General features: G+C 39.4%; 1 protein-coding gene across 4 annotated transcripts in view; it reads left to right on the top strand.

Annotated features, from left to right (window-relative positions):
- NFYC (nuclear transcription factor Y subunit gamma) overlaps window positions 1-15,367 on the top strand; it is a 62,505-nt gene that overhangs the window by 7,863 nt on the left and 39,275 nt on the right. Inside the window, exon 1 of one of the 4 annotated variants that reach the window (XM_082388844.1) lies at window positions 5,417-5,539. The exons of the other annotated variants lie outside the window; for them this stretch is intronic. The gene's annotated coding sequence lies outside the window, so the exon portion shown is untranslated. Of the gene's footprint in view, window positions 1-5,416; window positions 5,540-15,367 lie in introns of those variants that run through there. 4 annotated transcript variants of the gene reach the window in all.

Raw genomic sequence — 15,367 nt, 5'->3', positions numbered from 1 at the left:
TATTAGTTTACTTTATTCATTTATTTATTGAGCAGCCATTTACTGAGCACCAGCACCATGTTCCTTATTCTAATGATGTTATCATTGCTCAGAATGTTTCTGGGACTTCTTTGGGGATTATCTTCAGAACATCTGTCAGATACTTTCAGATATGTGTCGACATACCTTTTTTTAAACCTTGAAGGTGATTTTGATTTGCTAAATAGCTAACAGTTGTTCAGAACCAAGTCAGGTGAAAGATACGGGTCAGAAGTTACAATCTGGCAGCGCTCAATTTTCTTTGATCTGCTTATACGTTTTTTAAAAAATTGAAACAAAATTGAAAATGGAAAGATTTAACATTAAAACAATCTGGTTTCCTTTTTCTTTTTCTTTTTTTTTTTAAAACCAGACAAAATGATGCTATTTATGAAGCCGTTGCAAGGGTTCTGGAAGACATAATGAGGGTAGTGGCACAAGGAATGGGCATAATGGATGTTCTCTGTGATGCTATTTACAATATTTTAAAATTGAAGACATTGAAATTATTCAGTAATATGGAACTGATTAAAAAATTATATCCAGTGGAATATCATTCAATTATTATAAATGATACAGGTCTGTATTTGATAGGGAAAATTATTCACATTATTTAAGTGAGACAAGATTACAAAACAGTTTGTATAGTATTTTTGTATGGTATTATCTAATATTGGGGGGACTAACTCAACCTCACATCTCATTTACATGAGAAAAAAGTGTATAACCCAAAATACTAATGCTGCTTGATTCTGGCTGCTTGGATTAAAGGTGTTCTTAAAAAAAATACCCCAATCCCACTAACTTATAACAACATAAGTGCAAAACAAACTGCTATATACATCCATCTCATCAGCTTAGTATATAATAAGGCACACAACAAATTTAATAGTCAAATGAATATGGCTTCACTTCCCCATCTCAACATATGAGAAGTTCATTTTTCTCTAGAGAGTCTCTTCTATGATATTTCCTGGGACCCACAGGTTTGCTTACTAGTCCAAAAGGGTCAGTTAAGGACACCATCAATAAAATGTTCAGGCCGCTGAAGAGCCCAGGTTCTTTGCTGCTCTTTTTGCTTCTGCTGGAATACAGTGTAACCTCCAAGATCCGGTAATCTGGGGTACTGAGCAAGACCCTGTCCTTGGCAGGAATTGTCATGGTGCTTGAGGCCAACTTCTGCCATAACTCTGGTTCTTTAGTCATTCTTCAGGATGCTATATCAGGAGTTATGCTAGCATCAACTTTTTGTGTCCAGGATCTGGCTTTTGCTTCTTTTATTGAATCTGAAGCTCTTACCGCAGTGGACCAGCATTCTTCCATAGCCCTCATCAGTTGGAGCTCAGTAGTAGCTGCCCCCTACCACCCCCACCATTGGCTGCGCCGCATGGCTTGTGGGATCCTTGACCAGGGATCGAACCCAGGGCCCTGGCAGTTAAAGTGCCGAGTCCTAACTACTGGACCACCAGGGAATTCCTCAGTAGCTGCCCCTTTAGATGAGACATGCACTCTCCAGTTTTCATCAGTCCCCACTACTCCCTGTTATTTCACTGACACTATGGCTAAGGTCAGGTGTGATTTATATCTCTGTACTGAGCACTGAGGATATATGTAGATATAAATAAGACACAGTTGCTGCCTTCAAGAAGCCTTCCTCTGGTAATAGAGACATGATAAAAAGTAATTATATGATAGGTGCTATAGTCAAGTGTATATTTAAATATTAATTGAATACCTACCACATGCTAGGTATTAATGCTGAGTGCTTTAACTCACTTAAGCCTCAACACTTCTGTGAGTTGGTGTTATTTTTTCATTTTACATGAAGAAAATGAAATGTTACTTGTTTCATTTTACACATGAAGTGAGCTCAGAGATGGTTAAGTAACTTGGCCTAGGTCATACAGCTAGTAAGTAGGTAATTGTGATTCAAAATCAGTTTTCTGACTAAGCGCATCAGTTCCCACCCTGCCTTCTTTGGGAGCATTAAAGCTTGACCCATGTAACCACATGCACTCGTTTTGTCTCAGGGTGTTTATTAGGGCAAGATGATGCAATTGTCTGGTGTAGAGGGCTGTTGAGATGCAGGACCAGGGAAGAATATGAGTTAGAATCTCAGAGATCCAATGAGGCTCTTAGTCCACAGTAATGACAAGCTAGAGAAAGCTATCCTAAGTGAGAGTGCCAGATGGAAATTCTAGGATAATTTGAGTTATCTTCCCACTAGTGGCTTGAATTCTACTAAGATGACTGTTGATGAGAAATAGGGGTTGAAGTGTTTTTCTTGCAAACTGCCAAGAACTAATAAAAAGTATGCCAAAGACCTTCACAAAGTATCAAGAGACATGTTTGGTTTAATCTGGTACATCAAAAGCAGAGTCAAAGGGTAGGCTTTTGGAACAATAACCAGACTTCAGCCAGGATTGGTGGTGAAAGGCACGGATTTCCAGCATAAAAACTGGGGAAGAGTTTTTAGTAGCAGCTGGGAAGTCCTCCTGTACTGCCCTTTATGGCTCAGGAGTTTCTTTCTGCAGGGTTGCAGGGTATGCTGGAGATAGAAGAGAGACATGGCTTTGTGGTAGCTTTGGGGCCCTAAGGAGCTAGGCCTTTCTGAATCTTAACCGCTGCATAAAACAAGGAATTTGGATTGGATGACCTTTAGTACTTTACATTTTTTTTTTCAATGCTTATTCAGACACAGTACAGTATACTTTATATATGCTGGCTCATTTAATCCTTACAGTGGCTCTGTGATATAGATGGTGATAAACATATATTAAGATGAGGAAACTGAGGCTCAGGGTTAGCCCGGTGTCATACAGTTAATAAGTAAAGGAATCAGAATTTGCAACTAGCTCTGCCTGACTTCCAAGTGTTTATTGTTTTGCCTTAGTGACACTAATTAATGATCAGTGATGTGAACATGTTTTCCATATTCCTGTGCCTCCCACCCTTCAAAGGAGCTTCTTTACTTCCTTGCAGCTGACTTGACCCCCAGTGTTGAGGTTAAGAGAGGCCCTAGTGTGAATAAGGCACACAACTGGCCTGTTGGCTTTCTGCCTTCTCTTCCGAGGCTGGTAGCTATTCAGAATCTGTGATCTAAACTTTTCAGAAAAGAACTACAATACCTGTAACTCTGTGAAGCTTCAGGAATCATCCAACAGCGCACCCTGTTAGCATAGCTAAGCTCTTATTTAGATGCCATAGTGAAATTGCCATGCATTTCCTTAATATTTTAATGTAAGGTGTTTTTAATGATTTAGTTGTTTCAAGTCCTTATAAATTATACAAGTGATTTGCTACTGGTTAAATGTTTCTAGTAGTTTAGTAATAAAATTTGTATCAACTTATAGAGTGCTGTTTGTCAGATACTTAGCTAGATCTCTAACCAACATATCAAATTAAACATTAGTCGAATTTGTAATTTTTAAATTAGTGAAGTTGGGTGTAATGATTTATGCTACCTATACATACAGTCAGGCTGTATCTGTGAATGCTGAACTCAGATACAGAGGGCCAGCGATATTAACACCATTTAATATAAGGGACTTGATCATCCTTAGATTTTGGTAAATGCAGGGGTCCTGGAACCAGTTCCCCATAGATAACAGTGAAGGACTGTATGTGACACCTGAGATTTTCCTTGGATGTGCCCTGAGGTGCTCCATGTCTTGGTAAGCAGTGTAGTGCCATGGGAAGAGTACCACCCTAAATGGGACCTGAGTTTGACTCCTAGATGAATGGCTAGGGGCCAGTTGCTTAACTTCTCTGCACCTCACTCTTTCTCTAAGAGAAGTTAATATGGCAAAGTGATTGGAGAGTCTGCCTTGCTTCTATTTCAGGGACCTGCTGGATCTCTGCGTATGCCTATAATGACCGCTCATGTAAGATCAACCAGGGTTTTTCTAGAAAAGGTCTCATCTACCTGGCAAAACAGTTATGTTGTTTAGTCCTGGGATACTTTGCTTTGATGAGAGGAAGCAGATATAAGGAGATTGTTAAAGGCCTCAGGTGATAGTGAGATGTTTCTATTTGAATATTAAAAAATATATATATTAACTGATTTTCACCATATTAGGAGGCTCCTCTTAAAACCTGAACAGTTGGGCCCACAGTCCATAAACAAGTCTTTGACTGCCACTGGTTAAACTTCAGCACCCCAGAATGTCTTCAGTAACCACGATACTTATAATCTCTCTTGAGATCACCCCTGCTGCTTATTCTTGACAATGTGGTAGAAAAGTTTATCTTCTATGATATCAAAACTCTGTTATATTAAAAGCTAATCAGCAACATTTTATAACCACTCTAAATAAATTAGTTAATCTGTCAAACTATATTGTGTTTTAAACAGTATATTCACTGATGTTCACTCATCTTTGCCAATTTTTTTTCCCCTTTATCATTATATTTCCCTCTTGGGTTCCTGGTAGACTTTTTGAAAATGCCACTGTCCCTGTCGCTAACTTCATACATTATCCCAGAATTTTCCTATTTAGATTAGTTTGTATTTCAAAATAAAGTGATTTATTACACATCGTGGTACTAATGTGTGCTTTTAAAATTACCATGGACATAATGATAGATGCCTTTTTGGAAATCTTGCAAACTATTGTATGACCATTGATATCACTCTTCGTTACTTTAAAGAAGCTGTATTTTCTTTGGTGACATTGGATTTAGCCCACCCAGTTTTCTTTTTCTTCTTCTGTTAATGCTTAACAGAAAACTGAAGATAGTTAAGTCACAACTTTCCGACCTTGTGCACATTGCTTCTCTGGTTTACTGCCATAGGATACTGTAGCAGTATCTTACAGACATCTCTGATGGCCAATCAGCAGCAGTTAAATTACCTTAAATTTTTTAAATGGAACTCTGACAGCCAATAAGAAATCCTTTGGGTGGGAACTGTAACAACCCTGTCGCATGATTTTAAGAACAATTCTAAATTTTCAGTATCTTCTGTTTTGGAAGCACATGTGGCCCTAGTGCATCTGCTGTGTGCATTTGCCAGGCATTTTGAAGCCTTAAGTTCCTCGTAGTTTGAAGTCTGGATCTGACCCCTGTTCTGCTGCTCAAGGTAACTTTAAAACAGGAAGTGTACGAAGGAGGTAACTGATGACGTGAACAGCCAATCATGGTTTTGTGTTCTTAGCTGATAAAGCAGCTCAGCCAATAGGACCACTCTGGAGGCAAGGTTTGGTGTCAAATAGCATGCTAGATTGAATGCCTTTGACTGTTAAAGTGGAAGGAGGCTGCAGGGCTTCATTGGAGCCTCGGAGTTTTTCACTGAGGCAGGGGTCAGCTGAAAGACAAAGAAAAATGGCGAATAGTTTGCTGGGGGGTGGGGGGACAGCTGTTCGGGTTTTCACTGGAGTGGACATTCCAGACTCAGGTTTCTGCATCTCCTGCTGCCTTTTGTTTCCTCCGTCCTTTTTTGGGGGGGAGGGATAGGAGTGACTTAAATTCTCCCTGTCCGAGGAGATATAAATAACTACATGTAAAATTAATGCAGTTCCCGGTAAGTTTAATTCTTTGTTTTGTGTTAAAATGGTAGAAACTGTTTAGCTTCAGAGAGTGTAGACAAGTTGCACTGTTTCAGAAAATGGCCACTTTACATTCCATGCATACCTTTTGGTGCACCTAGAATACCTTGCTCTGTTTAGATTTTGCATGCCCTTCAACTAGGATTTCTTTTCCTAGTTGAGTATTGACTAGAGCACGTACATGAAGAAAGGCTGATCATTTTTCAGGGGCACACAGAAGCAAAGCACTTTCTCTTTGCATTCGGTAAACTTATCTGTTTTCCAAATAATTTTCCTTTGTTCAAGTGCACTGAAGCTTTCCTACAGAATAAGCTGAGTTGTTGTAAGACTTTTTCTGTTTCCATGCACTTTGTTGACATTTGTGTTTTCAGAGGTGGAAGCAACACCATTGCTGTTCTAAATTCGTGTGAAAATATGATTTGCACTGATGCAGGTTCTAATGGTAAAGACCCACATGCCAGTATGAAATTCTCCCATAACTTTCTTGATTTACCTGTCTGCTTCTAGATTCTAATAAGTACCGATTAATTAACAATCTTTGTTTTAAAATGCACATTTTAGCTTATAATGCTGGTTAGAAACATCTCCACTATATTGGCAGTGACAAGAGCAGATCTTTTTCTGCCAGTTTCACACATTTTGTCAGGTGTTGATCTGGTTCCTTTAACTGATGTGAGCAAAATGCTTTTCATTTTCTATATGATATCTTTAAAATCCTAATTTACCTGCAGTTTGTGAATAGGAAAGTTAAGAGTACAGGCACCCTGTCTTTTGCCCTTGGTATTTTTTTTTCCCTCTTTAGGGATATGAAACTAATGTAGGTTGCTGGCTAATCGGTAACCAGCCTATTCTTGTGAATAGTGAAATCTTCCATGCCGTGTACTAAGATCTATAATACACTTGATTTGAAAAAGCAGTTCTTTGTTTTCTTTTTATTTGCAAATATGGAATGAAGGTCATTGGAACATTCCTGCAGCAGACTCAGCACGGAGCAGTGAACTGGCGGCACTCAGCCTTCGGGTAGGGAAGAGGAGCAGGCCCTGTTAGGGGAGAAGTTTGGAGGGTGTTGGTTTGCCTTCCCCTTGAGTAAAGGATTTACCTGAGAGGATCGATAGGGGTTTAGATTTTGGGCTCTTGGAATTGGAGTGGTGTAGCAGTCAAAGTTGCTAGATGCAGGCCTCTGTCGTTGCTCGCAAAAGTGACCTTGAAAAACTGCCGAGGAGTTGAAAGATTGAAGGACAAAGTTTGTTTATGCAGATTTGGACTGAAAAGCTGTATTTAAGATGAAAAGAAGCTGTACTTCTGATGTTCAAGTCCAGTGGTTAGTAGGAATATGTTATAGATTCATACTAGGAGTTTTCAAGCAATAAGACAATGGGGCTGTATTCATTCTCTCCCACTCTTCTTCATTCCCTCCCCCCAGCAAAAAAAATTTAAATCCTTTTGGTATGATAGTTGAGTGAACTGCCTAACAGATTCAGAATTCCTTGCATGCTACCTTGTCTTCTATGTAATCTAGAGGGTTCTTAGTGAAGAATGGTATTTCAGGAGTTCAAGGTAGTTATGTTTGTGAAACTTCTTTTGGGAAATTGGAATGCTTATGGTAAGAAAACAGTCATTCTGAAAAAAAAAAAAAGGCAACGGTCATCCTGGGAAGTTAAGTCCTAAGAGAAAGGCATATGTGTTAAAGGTTACGTTTTAACAGTTAATTATTTTAACTTAAATTTATTGTTTACAAGTCATTGATCTATATGTTACCAGTTACTCCAGTTTTTAATAATGGGATTTAAAAAACAGTTGTAGATACTGAATGAGCCTATTGGCCCTGGGAGAAGGCCTGGAGCGGGGGAGGCAGAAGGTAAATGGCTCACAGAATGAGGCCTAGATAAAACTCTTTAAATTAAGAACTTTGTGGATTTAGCTTCTTGGAAAGATACGTAGCTACTGCCTCTAGTCTGGGTTGTTAACCTTCTTAGGGTCATGAGAATCTTAGGGACTCTGAGAATCTGCCCTACAACCTGGGAAAGTGCACATAGGCATGCCTATGCAGAGCCCCTGGTGACTAAGATATTTTCCAGTATATGTTGAATGGTGTTAATATGATCTCCTCATTTAACACTTTAGCCAAATAAATGTTTCCCAGAGAAATGAAGAAAACTCTACTTCCATAAGGAGCAAAGACCTACAGCTAACTATAACTTAGGCTGGAGGGTGGGTGCGTGTGTTGGCGGGGGAGACTTAGATGGGGTCTGAGATTTGGGCATTTATTTACTCTGATTACATTATTTGAGGCAGCATTGTGCAGTAGCAAAAGCAGGAGACCTGTGTTCAGCTATCACCAGCTTTGTGAGCTTGGGCAAGTCAGCCATTTAGTGTCAGCTTCCTCACATGTAAAAATGGAACCTAAAAATAGCACCTTTCTATTTAGTGGTGAGTCTCAAATGAGATCATGTATGTCAAAGTGCTTTGCAAGTTGTGAAGTACTGCATTAACGTTAGCTGTTACTAGTCTAAACTAGGGGTTAAATGCTTATGGAGTTAGGTGTGACATCAAAGAGAAAATGCCATTATTTTAATTTGTTTACAAAAGAGTTTGTTTAAACCTGGTACATCTCTTTTTAATCTGGTTTCACATACCTTCACCTGCATATACCTGTTTATGCTGACAGGACCCTATGTAATGCAGACATTGAGACCATCAAACATTTCTTTACCAAGATTCCTATGGAAGAATTTTAACCCTTCTGTCAAAAATTAAGGGCCTCTTAGAACAAGATGAAATGAGAACACTGATATTTTTAAAACCCTTGTTAGATTTAGGAACCTCCCAGAATAAAAACTGGGAACCTGTTCTGATTGGATACTAAGATTTGCAATATAATGGAGGTAGGTTGTGATATTTTCAGATGTTTACCAAGCAGGGGTTAACATTTTTAGTTTGTGTACCAAATATTTATAAAGTAAACGGGAGCCACTTTTTGTTTGCTTTGTGGTCATATGATCTCCTTTCTGTCAGTTTTCAAACTTGGGAGGTAGTTTTAGCTTGCAAAGTAGTAGTAAGCTAGTAAATGTTGGGATGAAGACTTTAAAAAAAAAATACTTGGTCTCATCAAAATATAAATGCGGGAATGAATTTCTCACAGTTGATACCTATTGTGAGATACATTTCCAGGGTAAATGGCAGGAACCCATGGGGGTTTCTTTCTCACCCATTTTACATGCCTGGTGTCATCTATTTTTAGGGTTCCCCCACCCCCACTGGGGGGGGTGGTAGTGGATATTTTGTGATCTATTTGATTTCCTCCTGTCCTATTAAGTAATTTCCTCTCAGGCATGGTCAGTCAGCATTGATGTCTGCCTCCTTTCTGTGCATTGAAAGAATCATAAGAAGATGGAATAAGGTTTGACAAAATTGGCACTGACCTCTGCAAATAAAATTCTAGTTCAGGGATGTGTATGTTTGAAAACAGCAGTCATGGTCACTGGGAACTTTTTGTTCCTAAAACAAGATGGGGGTCTCCTTTTAAAGAAGCTATATACTTTTGTGGAGGCTCCAGTAACCCAAAAAGCATTTTTAAAGCTAATCATTTATACATGGTCTTCTTCGTGAAAGAAGTTATTTTTGCCTATCCCTATTCCCAATAAAATATGCATACAGAGTTTATATAGTCTTAAGTTAGCCTAATGGAAATTATTTAGGGATCTAGCCTAGTTCCCTTGTTGTAAAGTGGGGAAGTTGAGGCCCAGAGAGGTTAGTTGTCTCAGTCTTTCGGCTTTTTAATGACTGGCCTTTTTAGTGGCTGGTCAGAGATTCAACTCCTGCTTAGTTCATTCTATGTTTCTTTTATTCCTCTAGGCTGTGTTTATTTCTTATTTTTCATATTTGTCTTCCTTTTTGGTACAGCTGTACAGGTTTGCTCTTTGAACACAGAAGGAACAGAGAGAAAGTGGGCCATGGAAGAGGTTCAGAAGTCTTCATGTGGAGTCTGGTGGTTAGAAAGTCTTCTGTGGCAGCAGACTTACTGTCCCTTTTGGGATCTGAAGATCTCTTGCCTCAGCCCGTTGCTTATTCAGAAAGCTGAGAATAAGCTAGGAAGCTAATGGTACCCACCTGGCTAAGCTGTCCCAGAGAGCTGGGTCACTTACATGCATTCCAAGGAAGTAAACTAAGGTACACAAATACAACACCTGCACGCCAGTTAGTCTTGTTGTTGTTGTTAACACACCTCAAGAACAAGCTAATTCCCAAACAAGTTAGGGCCTGCTTCTTCGAGTGTGTCCTTAAAGCCAACCTGTATTTAATAAACAGAGATCTCAGGATCATTTTAAGGATTTGACAAGACTGAAATAGAAATCATTGTCTGTATACTCCCCAAATAATATTTTAACTATGCTAACTTTAATCTTTACTACCAGCAAAGTAGTATTATGTATCTGCACGTGTGTGTGTTTGGGTAGTTGTAGGTTTCATTTTTGTTCTTATTTTGCATATTCTCTGGTAGAGCATAATCTACTTGAAATTTTTAAATTTTTCTCTTAAAGCCAGACTCCACTGTTCAGTAATTGACCAAAAGTTTTTCTCTAAGAGTATTTACTATAAATTAAATTACAGTTCTACATCCTGCAGTGAAAAAGGGCAGTTGAAGGGTAAGAAATGAAGGTAAATTCTAGTGTAAAGGCAGAACTAAAGGAAAAAAAAAAACCTTGTAAATGTTTAACTTTAAAGTGGCATAACATAGCTTGTGACCTTGTGTTCCTTAGTTCAGAGTAAGAAGGGAGACTAAAATAACCACAGCAAACAGCAGTGCTGATTCACTTGGTTATCCTTTTTTCTTGGGGGTACTGTCATTTTGGTCTGTCTCCATAGTTTCAATTACATAGAAAACTAAAGAGAAGACCCTCTTGACTGGAAGTATCCAGACGCAATGAATTTTTCTTTTATCTACCTAAGCTATATAGTTCTTACCATTGAGAAAATACTAAAGTTGGATGCCTTATAGTTCTTTCACTAATTCACCTGCATGCATGTCTCATTTATGTGGAGATTTTTAAAATGTATACAAATAAAATTTTACTACAGGACCTAACAATCTGATAGGGGAGACAGGTGATGTATATCAAGTATATGAAACTGATATGGAAAGTACAAGCAAAGGACACAGAATTCAGAGGAGGGGAGACCTTTTCTTCTGGCTTAGGAATGAAGGAAGGCAGTTAACTGGGTGTTGGACTCAGGGAGGTAGGCACATGGGCACTTCAGGCATGGGGAACAGAAGGAGGAAGGTCATGATTCAGAAAGTGTAGTGTGGGCTGAAGAGAGCAGTAAGTGGTCTAGTCTGCTTAGAACATACGGAGATGAGTTAGGGACAGGAAGGAGTGGCAAAAGAAAGAAGTCTGAAGAAGTAAGTTGGGGTCAGATATTGGAGGGCCTTGACTGCCAGGCTAAGAAATTTGAACTGTCTCTGCTTGATAATGGGAAACCATTGGAGATTTTGGGTAATAGGTTGATGTGGCATTATCAGAGCTGTGCTTTTATAAGATTTATTAAGCATCATTATGTAGAAATGAGTAGAGGACAGTAGAAACAGTGAACATTATGCATTGAGTTCACATACTAGGTTCACAATCCTTAGGATTATTATGAGGGTTAAAAGAGATAGCAGTGTAAAAGGCTTAGAACCATACTTGGCACACAGTCCTAAATGAATAGCATTAGCTATTACCGTCATCTTTATTATTACATGGAAGTGATGAGAACCTGAACAGAGATAGTGGCAATGTGAAGAAAGGTCAGGAGATGGACACTGTTATTACAAAGTTTAGCAGTTGATTAGAATTGAACAGAGTCTAGGATGACTCAGATTTCAAGCCTGGGAAACTGGAGGATAGAAACAGAAAAGTTAGAAGGAGCAGGTTTGGGGAAAGAAGATAGATGTAATTTTAGACAAAAGGAGTTTGAGTTCTGGGTGGCTTTCCAGTTGGAGATGTTTAGCAAGCAGGACTGGAGCTTTGGAGAAGTACCAGAATTGGTAACATATGTTTGGAATTTAAGCTCATAAAGATCATAGCTGAACCTGGAGAATGGATGGGAGAATCAAGGGAGAAGGTGGGCAGAGGACCAGAAGAATAAAGCTTCTTGTTAATGATGGAAACGCAAAAAAGTTTGGCCCCTGAAGTTGAGACATCTAGAAATGGGCATGGCGGAGTCCTCTAGGTCAGTGTTCTCTAAGCTGTTTTGGTTGTGCACCCCTATTATCTGAGTGTGCAGCTGTCATATATGAGTTAGTATTCTTTACTCTAAAAAGTCACTTGTTCTGTTTTGGAATGTTAATTTAGTTAAAACTAGAGAATATCTATATCTTCCCTTATCTAGGGAAACATAACAAAGTGAAGGTATCGCTACCAGCCCACATTTTCCTCTGAATACTTAGAGTATCCGTGCGTGATACATGATCTTGTCACAAGTTAAACTGAGCGAGGATATCAGTATCAGCCCATAGGTTAAATATTCAGAAAGCTAATACTAACACATTTTCTGTGTGTGCCTTGATATGAAAAAGATTAGAAATACTGCCCTACAATCTGTCCTTCACTTTTTCTGAAGAAGTACAAGTATTTCCTTGAAATGTTATGCATTAGCTCCTTGAGATTAGTTATGTGTATGTTTATGTCTGTGTGTGTGCATGCATAACCTCAAGCTTTCTTGTTTAAGCTCTAAGTATACACCCACATCTCCATCCAATGCAAAGACTTTTTTTTTTTCCTGAGTTGCATCAGGCTTAATCTTACTGGTGTTAGCTTTGTAAAGTCTTAAATGACAGCATTCTGCATGAAGCCAGCCATAAATACACAAGTAGGAATTTGGCAACATTTACTTAGCAAGTAATTTATATACGCATGGTCATGATAACACTGAAGAGCAGCACACACAGTAAATTACCGGGAATAGGATAGCCTCATCTGTAGGATTTAGCAGATTTCTAGGCTAGGTATGTTGTAATTATCCTCAGTCTAAAATAAAGGCAATAAGAAACTTTTCACTAGAGAAACAGTGGTAAATTTCCAGCCATCTTACTTGGTTATTTGTATCTTGAACTCCATGATTATTTCTCTCCTGGTAATTAATTGGCCAAATGCCCATGAAACTACCCTTGAGGGTAGCTAAGCAATGTAATGTGTTTGTATGAAACATAGTACTTTGCAGTTAATGGAGTGATTTTTAAAGTTTTTGTCAAACAAGATAGGTGAACACAACCCTCTTTTCAGAACAAAACATAGTGCAAATAGATTATATACTAGTATGAGTACTACCAGTATGTTGGGAAATTGTCTTGTGTTAATCCTAAATTCACTAAGGTCAGATAACTAGTTGAAGGATTTCCAGATAGATATGAGGTTAGAATTGTGTTAGGTGTTCTATAGTGTTCTTTTCTTCCTTCCTCCTTTCTTTCTTCGTTGGCTCTTTGTTGCTGTGTGCAGGCTTTCTGTAGTTGCAGTGAGCGGGGGCTACTCTTCGTTACGGAGCACGGGCTTCTCATTGCGGTGGCTTCTCTGTTGCGGAGGGCGGGCTCTAGGCGTGCAGGCTTCAGTAGTTGTGGCATGTGGGCTCAGTAGTTGTGGCACACAGGCTTAGTTGCTCCGTGGCATGTGGGATCTTCCCGGACCAGGGCTCGAACCCGTGTCCCCTGCATTGGCAGGCGGATTCTTAACCACTGCACCACCAGGGAAACCTATAGTGTTCTTTAGCTGTGCAAATCTATACTTTGTGGTATGTATTGGGCACCTCTTATATTTGAGTTCTTACCTTGAACCACAGAGATTGATATTTTTAGATGAGTCATGGTGTTCGTAAATAATCAGTTGCTTTGTATTTCTTAGCTGTGATTTATAATCTTAGTTTTATCCCTAGTAAGGTAGTTGGAACAGGGATTTTGATTCTGAGAGTAATGGCTGCATAATCAGAATAACATCGTCACCATGTTCACAGTGTTGCAAAGGCTGTAATTTTGAAACACTGCATAGAATTTAACCAGATGATTCCTCCTATAAGTGTGCAGCTATGAAAACAGCTCCAGTAAGGGGGGCTAGGCTAAGGCTATTCCTCTGAACTATAGTGAAAAGATAGAGTGACTTCTCATCACCAGGCCCCCAGAGAGTGAACTTGATCTACTGGACCTTTTTATTTCTCCTCTTGGTTGGTGACCAGATATCCCCAAGTCCCAGTCCTTGTGGGCAACTGCAGCTTTAACAAGCTTGAAAAACTTAAGCTTTCCACTTCGAAATGTGTAAGAATCTGACATCTTGGCATTTTGGAGTACTTTATTTATTTACCTATCTATCTGTCTATCTATCTATGGTGGCACTGGGTCTTCGTTGCTGCATGCTGGCTTTCTCTAGTTGTGGTGAGCGGGAGCTGCTCTTCCTTGTGGTGCGCGGGCTTCTCATTGCAGTGGCTTCTCTTGTTGTGGAACACGGGCTCTAGGCACTTGGGCTTCAGTAGCTGTGGCACGCAGGCTCAGTAGTTGTGGCTCGCAGGCTCTAGAGCACAGGCTCTGTGGTTGTGGCGCACGGGCTTAGTTGCTCCGCAGCATGTGGGATCTTCCCGGACCAGAGATCAAACCCGTGTCCCCTGCATTGGCAGGCAGATGCTTAACCACTGTGCCACCAGGGAAGTCCCTGGAGTACTTTTTTCCAGGAGAATGATCAGGAAAACTAAAGATAAAAGGCTTGATGGATTTATGTTCCAGGCTGAGAAGATCCACAGGTTCTTAAATTCTTAGTCCTCTACTGAGTTATCAATTCTAAAGAGGGAAGAGAACATGCCGTGAAAGAGCACAAAACTGAGAATAAGGGCATATGGGTTGTGGTTCTGGCTCTGGCATATACTTGCCCTGTAACCTAAGGCAAGTCCCTCAGTCTACCTGGATAAAGTATCTTTATCTGTCAGATGGGAATATTAGTACCTGTGTTGTGTTTGTAGTGAAAAACAAATGAGATAATGTAAAGAAAGCTACTTTCCAAAGTGTAAAGCATGTACAAACGCAAGGGATTAGCATAACCATCTCAGTTGCTTTGCATTCTTTGAAGTGATCTTTACATTCTCTGTTCCTGACAGCTGTATACATGGAGGTGGGAGATTTAGAGTTTGGTTGACTTGGAGGATTTGTTTATTCTCATGCCCTTTCTTGCTTGCTTTCTTTTAACTTTTAAATCAATGCTAAAAGACACTAAGCAGAGGGGAGAATTCAGTGTGTCTGTGAATCAGCAGAATCCATACAGCCAAATCAATACAGCCAGGCTCTTACTGACACTCTTATAACACCCTCCAGGTTTTTAATCGAGAATTCTCCAGTATTTAGATGGATTAACTCACCAGCACAATATTCCATTTTCCAGTGGAGTCTATGATTAGATAATTATGTACATTTCTGCTACATTTTCTAAAGTAGAACGGATTTCTCCCCATCCCCACTCTTTTTTGACTTTTCCATTGTATTACTACCAAAGGTCATTGCACAGCTGAGCTCAGGTACTTGAGAAGGGATTTCCCCGTATGCACATTTCAAAGAAAAGAACCCAGAGTAAAGTCAAAGATACTTGGGGTCTTCAAGTAGTTCTTGAGGAGCTTGTATTTGTTTATTCAGTATATGTGTCCTATTCATAGGTGCTACTGACTGTCCCCACTATGTGCAAGGCATGTTTCCCTTGAGGATGTGTCAGAAACAAAGACAGTTACATAAGAACTGGGGAGAAAATAGGAGCATGGAAATTTTAGGCTTAAGAAATAATGTGCCTAATAATAAT

This window comes from Balaenoptera borealis (assembly GCF_965194805.1).
Source record: "Balaenoptera borealis genome assembly, chromosome: 1".
Classification (NCBI taxonomy): Eukaryota; Metazoa; Chordata; class Mammalia; order Artiodactyla; family Balaenopteridae; genus Balaenoptera; species Balaenoptera borealis.
Note: the sequence above shows the minus strand (reverse complement) of the source record. Positions and strands in the feature narration are given on the sequence as shown.